Source organism: Rhincodon typus, chromosome 21 (genome assembly GCF_021869965.1).
Source record: "Rhincodon typus isolate 14 chromosome 21, sRhiTyp1.1, whole genome shotgun sequence".
NCBI lineage: Eukaryota > Metazoa > Chordata > Chondrichthyes > Orectolobiformes > Rhincodontidae > Rhincodon > Rhincodon typus.
Window position 1 is genome coordinate 17465900 of NC_063352.1, and position 17269 is coordinate 17483168.

Here is a 17269-nt window from a genome sequence, read left to right on the forward strand (position 1 = left end):
TAGTGAAGTGATTGACAGATACATTTAAGGGGATGCTGGATAAACAAACAATGGAGAAAGGATTAGAAGAATGTGCTGATAGGGTGGGATGCAGAGGCGTGGAAGAAGCCCCTACAGAGGATTAACAATAACAGAGACTTGAATGCCCTTTACAACACAGAAAAAGGCCATTTGATGTTGTGGTGATTCACACCTGATATACCCATACAGAGATAGGAGGAACTGCCAATGCTGGAGTCTGAGATAACAAGGAGTGGAGCTGGATGAACACAGCAGGCCAAGCAGCATCAGAGGAGCAGGAAAGCTGACGTTTCGGGTCTGGACCCTTCAGAAAATATACCCATAAGCTTGTGCTAGAGTCACGATAGCGGAAGTTCTCTATAAGTCCCAACCTACCTTTCATGGGCTGACCCCCTTCTGTGTTCAGCATTATGGAACTAACTCCTTCTCTCAGTGCTAAACTTCATTGCAAGTTCTTGGTGAATTATGCCTTTATTGAAAGTTCAATCACCACAGTTTGAGCCAGTTCCTATTTGTAGGGCACAAGTGCCCAGTTAGTTCTTACCAACTGAATACGAATAATTCAATCAGATAATATGCAACATTATGACCAGTTATGAGAGGTAAACTGTTTCCTCTCTTTGTCTTCTGTGACATACACTCATTGCAAGCTGCAAAACTGCAAGTCACAGTGTGGATAAGTGTACATTAAGAAATGGTAAAACTGGTTAAAGAAAACAATCAGATGTTCCTTTGGTGTCTGTGGTACCAGCTTAAAGATGCAGCTATTGAACATGGGTTTTGTTTTGTCTTTGTATCAATCTCAATCAAGAGACATCTATGATGATCCCTGAACTGTCTCTTCTTTTTCTTTATTCATTCACAGGATGAGGGCGTTGCTGGCTAGGCAGCATTTATTGCCCATCCCTAATTGCCCTGAGGGTGGTTGAGAGTCAACCACATTGCTGTGGGTCTAGAGTCACATATAGGCCAGACCAGGTAACGATGGCAGTTTCCTTCCCTAAAGGACATTAGTGAACTAGATGGGGTTTTCCAACAATCAGCAATGGAGTCACGGTCATATTGTCTTCTGTGAAAGATATTTATTGAAATCAAATTCCATCATCTGCCGTGGCAGGATTCAAACCCTGGTCCCCAGAATGTTATCTGGATCTCTGGATTAACAGTCCAATGATAATACCCACTAGACCATTGTCTCCCCTATATTTAACCAAAAAAGGTGGCTGCTGTAATTCGACTAACTTTCAAATAGTGAAGTCTTGGTCCCAAGTAAGGTGTCATGGTAATTTCATCAGGCATTGTGTTCTCTCCCATACCTGGGCAGAAACAGTTTAGTCCTGATAAAGGCAGTTTCAGGCTCTATCACAATGAAGTTATAATGGAGGTAACAAGGTGTAGAGCTGGACGAACACAGCAGGCCAAGCAGCATCAGAGGAGCTGGAAGGCTGACGTTTCGGGTCTAGACCCTTCTTCAGAAAAAATGGAGTTTAGTTTGCCTGTTGCAAAAAAGAGTCATATCAGACTCAAAATGTTAAGTTTCTTTCTCTTTCCACAGATGCTGCTGAGTTTCTCCAGCATTTTATGTGTTTCTTGCAGATCTCCAACATCTGCGCTATGTCGATTTTATTTTTGTTGTACCTGCTTATCCTGACAACCATTGAGTTCAACATCAGAAAATGATTCCCATTGTTCTTGACATATTCTTGGATATTAGCATGTCTGAGAGTCCTCGGGGTTCTCCAGGCTTGTCCCTTCATAATCCAGTTTGGAAACTTCCCAAGACCAGACAAGCTTCAAGTAGCAAAGGGGTCTGGCAGCCATATTAGAGTCCACAATGTTCATTTAAAATAAAGTTTAATATGTGAAACCAGCCTGTGAAATGCAAAATTAATAATTGATATGGTGCATCTTCCTGACAACAATTAACATCCAGAAGCAAATTCATTGCATCTGTCTGAGGCTCTTTAGTACAACCACTGTATCTGAACTCTGCTCAACACATTACACTCCTCTCACTCATAGGCCTGTCCTCGCTCTTCTTTCAGGAGGAGAGAGCATAGATCACTGGGGAGAGGGAGGGAGAGAGAGAGACAAACACAGGGAAATGGGAAGGGACCTTCAGAAACTTTGCTGCTAATCTCTAGAGAGAAGGAGGCACAGGAGATGAGCAAAGTCTTGGTGTACTTGGCTGTCAGAGACCAAGAGATAGGACATTTCAGTTACTGGCAGAATTAAGTATCACACTCCACTCTATGTGAAAAAAACTCACGTATTTTGATCTCACTTGTTAGACCTCAGTCGGAGTATGGTGTACAGCTTTTAGAAACCATTTATGAGAATGGTTCCAGTGATGAGGAATTTCAGTTAGGAAGATAGATTGAAGAAGTTCGCATTGGTCTCATTGGAGAGAAGAAAGATATGAGAAAATATTAATGAGGTTTTCAAAATCATGAGTGGACTTGATGAGTACATAAAGAGAAACTGTTAATATTCAAAAGGATCAAGAGCTAGAGGGCACAAATTTGAAGTGCTTTGCAAAAGGAGCAAAGGTGAGCTGAGAAAAATCATCACTCAGTGAGTAGTTTGGGTATGGAGGTGTGATGGAGGCAGGTTCGATTGGAGCATTGGATGATTAGATCAATAGAAATAACGTGCAAGGACGTGGGGAGAAAGCAGAAAATTGAAACAAGGTAATGATGTTTATTTAAAGAGCTAGTGTGGACATGATGGGCCAGATGTCCTTTTCTGTGCTGTAATAATTCTATAATTTTAACTTGATGTCAACAGCCAGTACAGTGATCAGTTCACAAGTTTTTACCGTGACCTCTCTGATTCTTGATTCTAGACTTCCATAGGGCGTTCGACAGGAGATGATCCATGAAGACAGAGACTCCTCTGAGGTGGTCACCCCTCTGAGTGTACCCAGTCAGAGGACTCGTGCATCATTGAGTTCATGATTGAGCTCCAATGCTCACGCTTCAGGGGGACTGGTGGCAAAACTTTGGGTTTCACACAGGTCTCATATAATATTCCTGGTCTATTTGTACTGCTAAAGAAAACTTAGAGTCTGCTGAGGTATTAACTTTATTTAAGAAACATCTTAATGTGGCTGTGTCTTGCCACAAGGCTGCAAGAGACAAAAATCAAGTGACTTTGCATATCTAATGTTGGGAGATCATAATCCTGAATCACCTATGGGCAGATTAACCTTTATTCACAACATATGTTTTCTGAAAAGAGGATATACAATCAAAAACAGTGACTGAGTATGTAAATTATATGCATTGAAATTCTGTCACTCTTTGGAAGGCCTGTGTGGATTATCCACAGCATTGAGGGAGACTGTGGAATGTCACATCTGACAGGTGCCAAAGACATGTCAAGAAAAGGATTTCACAAATGTGGGATGCACTGTAAATTGAATTATAATCATCCGTGAGTCATGTCAGACCTGGAACATGATGGGACAAAAGAAAGCTGTCTGGATGACAGACATATTTTTGTTTTACACTTAATGTGCTGTGAAGATCAGCCATTAAACATCTCTGCACTGCACATCAGAAAGAACACACTCTTTAACCTTGAAAACTGCAATCCAACCTTTGAAAGGCAACATGACAAAGACAATTCAGCTGGTCAGCAAAGCTACGCATCTTGAAATTAACCACTTGTGTACCAGCATCTGCACTACAGGTCTCGCCCAACATCCCATCATCTATTCTTCATGGAATTCAGAGTCTGGTCCATATAACTTTTTAACCTTTACCTTCTTTGAATTCACCTCATGTTTCTAATCTTTGTGTATCTGTGTTGCACTGTTATTTCTTCCAATATTTAGTAACTAATAAATTCACTTTTTGTTAACACAAGAAAGCCTCTTTAAATTAGTTCCTTTTAAAACATAAATTCATTTTGTCTGGGTGAATATGGAAGGGACTGATCAAAGGGTAAATTGTGAAGAGGAGTCTGCTCATTCCTCCTCTCTCAGGAGCTTGATAATTTGAGGCTGGAACTGTAGCAAATTGGGGAACTTCATTCAGTGACTGATCTAATCCATCACTTCCTGTGATATTCTGTTTTGTTGGCACATCACATACTCAGAGCTAAACACTTATATCGTAATTCACACTTCACAAGTGATAAAGAGCAAATGTGAAGGCAGAAACAAACAGAGAAAATACTGGAGAAACTTAGTATCTGTGGAGAGAGAAACAGAACTAAACTTTTGAGTCCAGTATGATTTTTCTTTAGAATGGGGATGGCAATATAGAATCACAGCTGGAGGGTGTAGGATATTCAGTGTTGTGCACAATTTGAGATTGATACTGAGCCTTGAGGATGTCAGTGAAGAGGAACACACTGGAGCTACAGCACAATGTAAATGACAGAGTGGCAGGCATGGGATCAGATTATCCACACTTGTGGAGTGATTGGGAGGAACCTGTCCCCAGGAGCAGTCACTCAGTTCTGTGTAATGACATCTTCATTGATGGAAAGAATAGTGGCCAGTGTGTAGCATGTTGGCTCTGACAAACATGTACCACACCATGGATCGGACTCTGTCTGGGTGGTGGTCTTCAAAGGCATTCAATGCTTGATTAAGAGACGAAGTGTTGGGGCAGGGAGGCAGTGGGAGATTGAGAGCCAATCCCTTCCTGAAGTAACTGTACAGACACCAGTATCCTGTCACCCCGTCATCCTCTATTTACATGTGCACAGTACACTGGCTGTGGCCAGCTATCTCGAAGGCAGTCCCTAAAGTGAGGAGATTCTAAATCCCCTGTTTCTATATGTCAGCCAGGGCTCCCTGAATGGTCCAGGTAAACAACCCCAATTAAGGATCTCCGTCAATAAGATCCACCTGGTTTCAATCACTACACTTCCCTTACCACCAATACTTCTAACCCTGTGAGCCTCCTCTTGCCTCACTCACCCATGGCTTGCAACCCTTGAGTGATCTTGCACCTTGGGTGGGTACATTATGGGCAGCGACCATTGCTTCCCCGGTGGCATTAGTGAGCAAGGTAGAGATGCCTGTCTCTGATTGGTAGGCATTTCTCAATGGGTGACCCTCTTGCCCCAGGATGCTTGATCCTAGGACAGCCCACTGCTGCCCTTTTAAGTGCCTGATCAGTGTCTAATGCAGCAACCCTTCCTGAAAAGAGGCAAAGTTGGATTCTCTCTGGTTCTCCTATCTGGTGGAAGAAGCTTTTGCCGCTATTAAATTCTGCTCATTACTTCCAGTTGACTGAGTATACCAATCTCACAGAAAACGTTAGAAATGCAGCATCTGTGGAGGGAGAAACAGAGTTTCAGATTGAGGAGATAGGGGATTTTTCATGGTGAAATTAATCATTGTTGATTTTAGACCTGAAGCATTGACTGGTCCCCTATTCTGTGGACACTGCCTGAACTGCTGAATATTTCCTGCTTCTTCCATTGTTTTTTGTAAACCATACTGCTGGAGGTGGCCATATAAATTAGAGGGCCTTACTGAACCCTGTCGCAGGCAACTACAGCTGTGAGCCACAGGAATGGTCAGTTTTAAAGGATCTTCAGGAAATGAGTATTTCATGGGTCCAATGAATCTGACAGCACAGAAGCAGATGCTTGTACCTTCAGGAAGTGGCTGAGTGCTTCCCTGTGTCAGTTCCAGCTCCTTTACCCCAGAGTACAATCAAAAGCAGACTGGAATTTAGAAACAGTGAAAATTGGAGTGCGGCCGTGGTTGCAGCTGGATTCAAAGAGCTGAGACCCAAATTAAATTTTTGTTACAATTCCGGTGCAGTAAATCGACTACTCCGCCTTGCAACTAAGTTTTACAGAAGAAATTGGCTGTCACCTTTGTTTAAACTCATAAGTTCTATGTGTCATCATGTCCAAGGGTGACTTAAAGTAAGAGATGGTCTTTAGCAACCCACACTCACAGCACAAATATGATAACTGATTATACTGGAGAATGTGAACAACCTCTGATTGTATTGATGAAAAAGTCAAGCAGCTTTAAATTACCCTGTGGGTCCCTTCATTCCCATTTCATCCTCTCAACACTTCCAGTTAGCAGTGCTGTTAAAAACTGTAGCCCTAACACCGTCTCATCCATCTGCTGCTAAATGTCACTAGCTGTTACCTTGAACATGCCCATTAGCTGCCAACAAATCTTCTGGCTTGTTCAATGGCCTTGACCGTAATTGCAAGGTCACTGAGCCAAAAATGGCACAGGAGCAGTTGCAAAATCAGCCTCAGGAATGGCTCTCCATCAGAGTTGAAGGGGATGATTGCTGTCCTATTCCACCTCAGAAGAAATTGGGAGGGGAGGGATTTCTTGATTAAAAGAGCAAAGCAATTCTCTTACTCAGATCCCATCTAACTTCCTGTGTACTTAGTCCAGCATCTTACAATTTTACTTTGGACTTTGGTAATTGCACTTTTTAAAGAATTACTTTCCTCCCTGCCAGATTTCATGCTCTGCACACTTACAGATTGCTCGCTCTTGGATCGCTGGCAATTATCAATAACAAAAAAAAACTTTTCATTGGAAGCTGCACTGAAGCATCTAAAATATGAGTTGATTTATGAGCAGAGCACAAAATATATTAAGGGCATTCACATTGCAAAGTTATTCCATTGATGGTCCAAAATCTAAAGACCCACTTTGGATGATTTTTACCAGCACTTAATGTGTTTAGCACTCCGAAAGAGTTCCCAAAACATTTGCTGCAAGCTACTGAATCCACAGTGTGAGAGTGAGGTAAAACAATATAGAACATACAGCACAAAAGAGGCTATTCAGGCCAGCTGCTCTGTGATTGAATTTGTACTCAAACTTGAGCTCTCTTCTTATCCCTCTTTATCTCAACCTATCAGCAAATGCCTCCTCTCTCACGTCATAGAGTCAAATAGTTATACAGCATGGAAACAGATCCTTCCGTCCAACTCGTCCATGTCAACCAAATATCCTCAACTGATCTAGTCCTGTTTGCTAATATTTTGCCCATATCCCTCTAAATCCTTCCGATGCATGTATCCACCCAGCTGCCTTTTGAATGTTGTAATTGTACCAGCCTCTACCACTTCCTCTGGCAGCTCATTCCACACATGAACCACATGGTCCGTGAAAACGTTGCCCCTCAGGTCCCTGTCAAATCTTTCCACTCTCACCTTAAACCTATGCCATCTAGTTTTGAACTCCCCTACCCTGGCAGAAAGACCTTGGCTAATCACCCTATCCATGCCCCTTGTGATTTTATAAACTTCTGCAAGGTTACACTTCAGCCTCCGATGCTCCAGGGAAAATAGCCCCAGCCTATTCTCTTAAAAAAATGGTTGGAGATAGAATCCCTACAGTGTAGAAGCAGGTTATGCAGCCCATTGGGTCCACACAAACCCTCGAAAGAGCATCCCACTTTGGCCAACCCCCCTATCCTATTCCTGTAACCCTACATTTCCCATGGCTAATCCAGCTAACCTATACATTCCTGGACATTATAGACAATTTAGCCTGGCCAATCCACCTAACTTGCACATCTTTAGACTGTGGAAGGAAACTGGAGCACCTGGAGGAAACCCACACAGACACGGGGAGAATGTGCAAACTCCACACAGCCAGTTGCTGGAGGGTGGAAACGAACCTGGGTCTCTAGCACTATGAGGCAGCAGTGCTAATCACTGAGCCACCGTGCCAGTCTCTTCTGATTCAGCCTCTCCCTATAACTCAAACCCTTCAATCCTGGCAACATCCTTGTCAATCTTTTCTGAACCCTTTCAAGTTTAACAACATCTTTGCTAAAGCAGGGAGAGCTGAATTGAACACAGTATTCCAAAAGTGGCCTAACCAATGTCCTGTACAGTTGCAATGTAACATCTCAACTCCTATAATCAATGCACTGACCAATGAGGGTAAGCATGCCAAATGTCTTCTTCACCACCCTGCCTATCCACACCCCAGATCCCTTTGTTTGGTAACACACCCCAGGGCCCTAACATGAAGTGTACAAGTTCTGCCCTGATTTGCCTTACCGAAATGTAACACCTCATATTTATCTAAATTATTCTCCATCTGTCACCCCTTGGTCCATTGGCCCATCTGATCAAGATCCCGTTGTACTGTGGGATAACCTTCACTGTCCACTACGCCTCCAATTTTGATGTCATCTGCAAACTTACTAACCATACCTCCTATATTCACATCCAAATCATTTATATAAATGACAAAAAGCAGTGGACCCAGCGCTGATCCTTGTGGGACACCGTTGGTCACAGGCCTTCAGTCTGGAAAACAATTGTCCACCAACACCCTCTGTCCACTACCTTCAAGCTAATTTTATATCTAATCGGCTAGCTCCCTCTGGATTCCATGTGATCTAACCTTGCTAATCAGTCTACCATGTGGAGCCTTATCGAATGCCTTTAAGAAGTTCATGTAGACAACGTCTACTGCTCTGCTTTCAACAACCTTCTTCATTACTTCTTCAAAAAACTCAATCGAGTTAGTGAGACACGATTTCCCATGCACAAGGCTATGTTGACTATCACTAATTGCCTTTCCAATTGCATGTAATTCTGTCCCACAGAATCCCCTCCAACACTGCAGAAGGATTTAGACAGGTTAGGAGAGTGAGCAAAGAAGTGGCAGATGGAGTACAACGTGGGAAAGTGTGAGGTCATGCACTTTGGTGAGAAGAATAAAAGCAAGAGCTATCTTCTAAATGGGAAGAAAGTTTAGAAGTCTGAAGTGCAAAGAGACTTGTGAATTCTAGTCCAGGATTCTCTTAAGGTAAACTTGCAGGTTGAATCAATACTTCCGACGGCAAATGTAACTTTGACATTTATTTTGAGAAGACTTGAATATCAAAGCAGGGAGTACCTCTGAGGCTCTTTAAGGCTCTAGTCAGACCACATTTGGAGTATTGTGTGCAGTTTTGAGCCCCATATCTCAGGAAGGATGTATTGGCCCTGGAGTAGGTTCAGAGGAGGTTCATAAGAATGGTCCCAGGAATGAAAAGCTTAACATATGAGGAATGTTTGAGGACTCTGGGTCTATACTCGATGAAGTTTAGAAGGATGAGGGGGGGATCTAATTGAAACTTACAGAATACTGAATGGCCTGGACAGAATGGATGTTGGGAAGATGCTTCCATTGGTAGGGGAGACTAGGACCCGAGGGCACAGACTTAGAGTCAAGGGAAGATCCTTTAGAACGGAGATAAGGAGAAACTTCTTCAGCCAGAGAGTGGGGAATCTATGGAATTCACAGCCACAGAAAGCTGTGGAGGCCAGGTCATTGAGTACATTTAAGATGGAGATAGATAGGTTCTTGATTGTCAAGGGAATCAAGGGTGATGGGGAGAAAGCAGGAGAATGGGGTTGAGAAACTTATCAGCCATGATTGAATGGCAGAGAAGACTCGATGGGCTGAATGGCCTACTTTCTGCTCCTATGTCTTATGGCCTTATGGTCTTATAGCAGTTGCTGGGGTCTTGTAGCTGGATTTGGAAGTTCATACTCCTCTCTATTACAGCTAAAAACTGGGGTTCTCTTCCTGATGCTAGAATTACATGTGAGACAATCTATTTTACTGAATTTGCCTCTGCCAAGGGTGTGTTTATAGGATGTTACTATTTGGAACAATTAATCAGTTGGTCTGTAGTTAAAATATAATGTTTTTGTTAAGCATTTCGATAGAATTACAGTTAAGCCAATTCTTTTCTTTTATTTTTACTTTGTTTGTATTTCAGTTATAGTGTAAGCATAAAGTGTGTTTTGTTTTAAGCCTGTTAGTGTGACCAATTAAATTGCATCTGAACACAAAGCTCACCTTTAAAATAAGAGAAGTTAGGGTCTGGACTACCTTCTTAATATATTCTGTGGGGGTTTGGTCTGGTCCATAATACTGAGAAAAGACGTTTCTCTTGAATTTTTCATTAGATAAATAAATGACTCCCTTATATTTATGGCCCCCTAGTTTTGGTCTCACCCACTGGTGCAAATACCTTCTTTGCCTAGCAAAACCTTTCAGAAACTTAAAGACCTCTGTCAGATCACATCTCAAACTTCTCTAAAGAAAACTAATGAAAATTGTGTGACGGAGAAGGAGGGAATGATGAATAATGAATGACTGGCCTTCAACATGGGCACCTGTTCTTGACATTATGGACCAATCAATGGGCAATCCTTAAGCGTCTTCTTAAACACTGCATTCCCGAGAGACAACAAATACAATGATATAAATGCTTGGACAGGGATTTCAAGGTTCCTAAAGTTACTGGTTAGATATTTGGACTAAATATTCCTCTTCACAGTGAAGTTTCTCTTGAGCACAACAGCATTGGATGCCACTGTAGTGCAGTACTGAAGGAGCACTGCATTGACATTGTGTTTTGGCTGAAACATTAATCTGAGGCCTAGTCTGCTCTCTTAGGTGGATGTTAAAGATCTCATGTTGAGCAGGGAAGTTATCCTCAATGTCCCGGCCTATATTGTCGTTATCACATTGCTGTTTGAGGGAGCTTTTTGGGTGCAAATTGGCTGCTATATTACAGCAGTGACTACGTTTGATTATCTATAAAGACCTTTGAGACATTGGTGGCCAAGAAATGAGCAAGAAGTGTTGACCCAGCCAGCGATGACCATATCCCCAGATTGAATTGAAAAGAAGTCTGAATACTTCCAAGCACATTGCAATATCAGAACTGCTCCCAAATCTTATGAGCAAGCTGGACCTTTTAAACAGCAGTCGTATGAGATCCATGAACTTTGCTGTGCAGCATGGGAATTTGCTCAATGGCCTTTGTGATTAGGATTTGGTAGTGTGGCTGAACATCAGCTGGTGGCACTGTGACACATCAGGATCTCCTCAAGGTGATGCACAGTGTGGGAAGTGCTGAAATAACTAGTGACAGAGCGTACATGCCTGGAGGGCATTAGGTTTACCTTGTACTGCCTCGAGCTCTCAGCAGCACTACTGGAGACAAATTTATGGCATCTGACTCTGCACTTTACACAAGTTAGCATTGGAACAGTTCTGAGGACAAACAAATGCATTTCTATAGCACCTTTCACAATTTCAAGATGTCCTAACACACTGTCTGGACACTGAAATACTTTGAGTTGACTCTGTTGTAATGTAAGAAATACGACAACCAATTTTCACACAGCAAACTCTCACAAAGAGAAATTGATTAATGAGCTCTTTGTTGAGTGATAAATATTGGCCAGTTAAAACATCAGGGATAAATCCCCTGATCTTCTTTAAAATAGGGCTATGAGATCTTGTATGCCCGTCTGAGAAGGCAAACAGAACCTCTGTTTAATGTCTCTTCAGAAAACAGAAACAATGAAGGACCCCCTCAGTACTGCACTGGAGTGTCAGCCTTGATTACTGTGCACAAGCCCTGGAGTGGGACTTGAATCTATAATCTTGTGACTCACAGACAAGTACTGACAGTCCCCACCTGAATATAGGGCTGAAGAATTGGCTGCATCCAAACATTCAAAAAAGCTACACTTTTCAATTTATCGACAATGTGGTGATTTATTCGGGATTGTTTGGAAGTAATGAACATTTAAACGCGCAACATCTTAACTGTGTTTAAAATGGTGTCATGCTTCATTAAGCATATCAAGTTCCAAATTTCTGATTGATCTCACCACTAAACAGCTTGACTATTGTCAATCTAACTGTTGGCACCTTTATCAGAATGACAGCTGTTAACTCGTTTGTTTATCTGTCAGCAACCAGAGCAGATTTTAGCTGCCTACTCACCTACAACAACACTCTAGTGTTAAGGTAATGTTAAAATTCTTGTCTTTGACCTGGTATAGCAATGCATCATTTGTTTTGAAATTCCTGCTCTTGTTTTCCAAGTCTATGCATGGCCTTACCCTTCCTCTTTCTCTGTAACTCCCTCCATATAGCCTGAGATCTCCATTCACCTCTAATTCTAGATTCTTGTGTATCCTGAAGTTTCATCATTCTATCACTGGGGTCATGCTATCAGCTGCTTGGCCCTAAACTCTGAAATGCCCTCCTTTACCTTTCTAAGCTCTCTCTACTCCTTTATGTTCCTTAAATCCTACCTCTTGGGTTATTCTTTGTGTTACCTGTCCTAATATCTCCTCCTCATGTGGTTCTGTGACACATTTTCCTTGGCAACATTTCTGTGAAGTACCTCAGAATATTTTAATTTAAATGTACTTCCAGGAAAATCGTTTATTATCCCACACTCGCAAGGTCTGTGAGCACCCAGTCTCTCAGAGAATGCTTATTAAAAACAGTTAGTGGTTGCCATTCCTTTTGGCACAGATTTCTGATCGTCTGTGCCTGGTCACGAGTCATGCCTGAACAGACACAGACTATTTTTAATGGTGTAGACTCTGGTTTTGTCACTTAACTTTTTGCAGGATGCTAAAACCAACCATTTCTCTTGACTCACCCTGGCTTTCCACAGTGGAACCACTTAAAGCGATTTCCCACCTGTCTCCAAATAAAAGCCTTTCTTTTAATGCTAAAGGTTCTACTTTCTCTGCCTACCTTCTATTTTCTCTTCAGCTGACCTCAGGGGTTTTTCCCTGGCCTTTATTTCTCCAGATCTGTGAGAGTTCCCAAGCCCCAGTCTCCCTGAGTTTATGGTTCTCTTTGGACTCATTACTGTCATCCAGATGGCTGTCTGTTTGAGTATCCGTTTTCTGCTTGCATCTGGATTAGAAAGCATATTGTGCTTTTGAGCTCCTCACGGAAAATGAGCTCATGAAGGTTTCTGTAGGTAGCCTGACATTGGAGGGCCTAAACCCTCTCATCGAAAGCAAACTGCTTTAACAGTTCAAACTTCGGATATGACTGATGAGGCTGTTTTTTAAGGGAATGAAATTTTTGATGGTATGCTGCTGGCACTAATTGGTATGTACTTAGAATAGCATCTTTAACTGCCTCACAGTCTTTCTCAGGCAAGAGGCAGTCAACTTTGTAGGCTTTCTCTATCAGTCTACACTGCAACAGCACTATCTAATATCCACGACTCAGCTGTGCTAACCTTTTAAATGAGTAAGTAAGGTGTTCATCTTTTCCTTAGGGATTAGCTGAGCTTCAGTCTGATTTAAATGTGGTTCCTTCTCCAGAGCTTCCTCCATTCCCCTTTCTCAGCTCGTGCTGTTTCAATTTCAACTTCCCTTTCTTTTTCCTGGAATTCTCTGTTTTCTTTCCTTTCTTGAATCTCTTACTCACTGTCTCTTTCCATATCTGGAATTTCAATTCCAATCTGAGTCATTTCAATTTTAATGTATCTGTTTCACTATCCCTATCCAGTGAGGTATAACTCCTAACATCATTTTAAAAGTTCTCACACAACTGCTGAGGTCACAGACATTTCTGTTGAGTGACTTTCTGCATATTCATGAGATGTGATTGTCTCCCTCCCTCTCTGAGATACATAAGACACATGTTAACTCATTGACCTTCCTCACTGAGCTGAAAACTGCTTTCCAACTTGTTGGCCTGGACCATTAGAACAACTTAAGGTTTCTTTCCAGCTCCGACAGCCTGAGGACTCCAACAAACTAAAATCTTCCCTTTGTTAGAAGGAATCTTTTCTTCTGATAGTGGTCCCTGGTCAGCTGTCTCTGTAAATCACAAAACTTCAACTTAGTCAACAGTTTAGCAATTATCTCATGTGGGACCTTGCTTGTCCATTAGTCATATGTTTTCTTGGAAAGGCTGTTCTGAATTACCAGTTCAAAAATGACTTTCTGACCTTTCTAAAAAAAGAAAACACAGAACTCACCTTGTCAGAATAAAAACCAAAAATCCATTTCAACTCTACTTTAGAATATAGGTTCCCACACAACGATAATAGATTCTAAACCTTTATCGCACTCCTCCCTGTTCTGCTGCTCAAAATCATTGACTTAAATATGGTTCCAAGAATAGCTTTATACTCTTTCTAAGCTGAACAGTTGTAGGCAACCTTTGATGATCAATACGTGCGGTTATACAAGGGTGAATTTAAACAAACAGCTTCACATACTCCACATTGGTTTCCTGGACTTGCATAAATCTATGGTCTATTGGCTACTTTAGGCCAGCATTTGTCCCCTTTTTAAAAATCATTTCAGTCCATGATAGGTCTCAGGTAGAAAAAAAACAGATGAGAGAAGTTAACATTTGACAGTCCATATTTACCATTGTGATAACAAGGTCACTATTTCTAAATCCCATCAAACAAGAGTGGAATTCCTGGCCAGTGAGTGACACACAGTTTGATCATACTGGTTCCTTGACCCCACACATGCATGAAGTAAATTTCAAAGGTTGGGTTGGAACTTGATCGACCTGATTCTCACAACACATGCCAACTCCATTGTAGCTTCCATTTGAAATCACTGACATTCTCCTTACATCCAGCTTTAATGCATAAATAAGTATTTTTCTCCGAGGACGGTAGCACTTCATTCATTATCCTGCTCCCCACTTGATTACTTGTGGACTCAGAGGCATCAAAGCTGTAAAATATTTCAGTAATTTTTACATTTTTTTCTTTTTGGGAGGTGAGAATTGTTGGTAGAAATAACATTAACTGTCCATCCCTTGTTTTTTTCTGGAACAGTGGAAGCAGTGAGCAAAAAGAAAGACCCAAACTGTGGGGACGGTAGTGAGGGGAATATTAAATATCAGGTTAAAGTCTTTATGACCAACTCAAGCCCAGTTCTGAAATGGCAGATGATGGCAAACTGGATGCAAATGGAGACTGTGTGATCCTCTTCGGTGCAAACCCCTGATCGATGTTTACCTGCTTTAGATTTCTGATTACTGCCACTTTTGTTGCGTGCTTCAAAGGCAAAATAACAGAATTGCAACATGTGTCACCTGCACATCTGCCACCCCCAACTCCATAACCCTCTGAGCCTAAAGCATTCTTAACATGATTTTGTTTCTGACGAAACAGCATAAGCTAATAAGCAGTAGATTCGTTCTGCTGGATTAGTCAGAGCAGTAATCATTTATACTATCGCTGCATTCCAATAAAGACGAACTTGGAACAGGGTGCAGAAGATACAAGTAGATTCTTTTGGCATAGTTCCTTATCAGCAAGATCGAGCTTTCTGCATGTTGATGTTGTGTGACGCCTGGAAGAATGTGTCTGTCAGTTCAGTCAGCGCCTGCTTGGTTTTTCTGCAGATGAACATGGTGTTTATTCCCAGATCCCCTCCCATTCAGCTCTTTGAATTGGCAGGTTAAGCTTCTTCACAACATACTCATTTTGCAGTGACCACAGTAGCTCTACAAGTGTAAAGGCAAAACACACATCTGGGGGCATGCACACACACACACACACACACACAATGGTCTTCCAGGTGGTTCTGTAAATCAGTGCACTGAATTCTTTGATCCTGGCCCTGATGGAGCAGGAAGACTTAGCTAATCTTATCTACGATTGCAAAGGACAATGATTAGATTTGGCCTGTGCTGGACTGCTGAGCATTGACTCCCGGCTGATAGTTGGCAAGTTGGGCAGGGTCAACTCTAATTTTTATTCATCTCCCCCGCTACCATGTCATTTAGATAATCCACAGTGACCAGGGCCTCACATTGACTGGTTAAATTGCAAGGACAGATTGCATAAACTTGGCCAATATTCCTTTCAATTTAGGAGACTGAGGGGTGATCTAATCAAGGTCTCTCAAATATTGAAAGTATTTGATTGAGGAGATAGAGACAAACAATTTCCTCCATGCAGAATCCAGAACAATAAACACAATCTTAAATTTGGAGTTAGCCCATTCAGGAATGGAAGCTAGGGCCTTATGTACACAAACATAATAAAAATATGGAACTCTCCCTGTCAAAGGGCTTATGGGTCAACTGAAATGGTAATGAGAGATAGTAGGAACTGCAGATGCTGGAGAATCCGAGACAACAAGGTGCAGGGCTGGATGAACACAGCAGGCCAAGCAGCATCATAGGAACAGAGAGGCTGACGTTTCGGGCCTAGACCCTTCATCAGAAAAGGGGGAGGGGAAGGGGGTTTTGAAATAAATAGGGAGAGAGTGGGAGGCGGATAGAGGAGAGGATAGAGGAGAGGATAGGTGGAGAGGAAACAAACAGGTCGAAGAGGCGGGGATGGAGCCAGTAAAGGTGAGTGTAGGTAGGGAGTTAGGAAGGGGATAGGTCAGTCCAGGGAGGACGGACAGGTCAAGGGGGCGGGATGAGGTTGGTCAGTAGGAGATGGAGGTGTGGCTTGAGGTGGGAGGAGGGGATAGGTGGGAGGAAGAACAGGTTAGGGAGGCAGGGACGAGCTGGACTGGTTTTGGGATGCGGTAGGGGGAGGGGAGATTTTGAAACTTGTGAAATCCACATTGATACCATTGGGCTGCAGGGTTCCCAAGCGGAATATGAGTTGCTGTTCCTGCAACCTTCGGGTGGCATCGTTGTGGCACTGCAGGAGGCCCAGGATGGACATGTCGTCTGAGGAATGGGAGGGGGAGTTGAAATGGTTCGCGACTGGGAGGTGCAGTTGTTTATTGCGAACCGAGCGTAGGTGTTCTGCAAAGCGGTCCCCAAGTCTCCGCTTGGTTTCCCCGATGTAGAGGAAGCCACACCGGGTACAGCGGATGCAGTATACCACATTGGCAGATGTGCAGGTGAACATCTGCTTGATGTGGAAAGTCTTCTTGGGGCCTGGGATGGGGGTGAGGGAGGAGGTATGGGGGCAGGTGTAGCACTTCCTGCGGTTGCAGGGAAAAGTGCCGGGTGTGGTGGAGCTGGAGGGGAGTGTGGAGCGGACAAGGGAGTCACGGAGAGAGTTGTCCCTCCGGAAAGCAGATAAGGGTGGGGAGGGAAAGATGTCTTTGGTGGTGGGGTCGGATTGCAGATGGCGGAAGTGTCGGAGGATGATGCGTTGGATCCGGAGGTTGGTGGGGTGGTACGTGAGGACGAGGGGGATTCTTTTTTGGTTCTTATTGCGTGGACGGGGTGTGAGGGATGAGGTGCGGGAGATGTGGGAAACATGGTTGAGGGCGTTCTCGACCACCGAGGAGGGGAAGTTACGGTCCTTGAAAAACGAGGACAACTGAGATGTACGGGAGTGGAATGCCTCATCCTGGGAGCAGATGCGGCGGAGGCGAAGGAATTGGGAATAGGCGATAGCATTTTTGCAGGAAGGTGGGTGGGAGGAGGAGTATTCTAGGTAGCTGTGGGAGTCGGTGGGCTTGGAATGAATATCGGTTTCTAGGTGGTTGCCCGATATGGAGACAG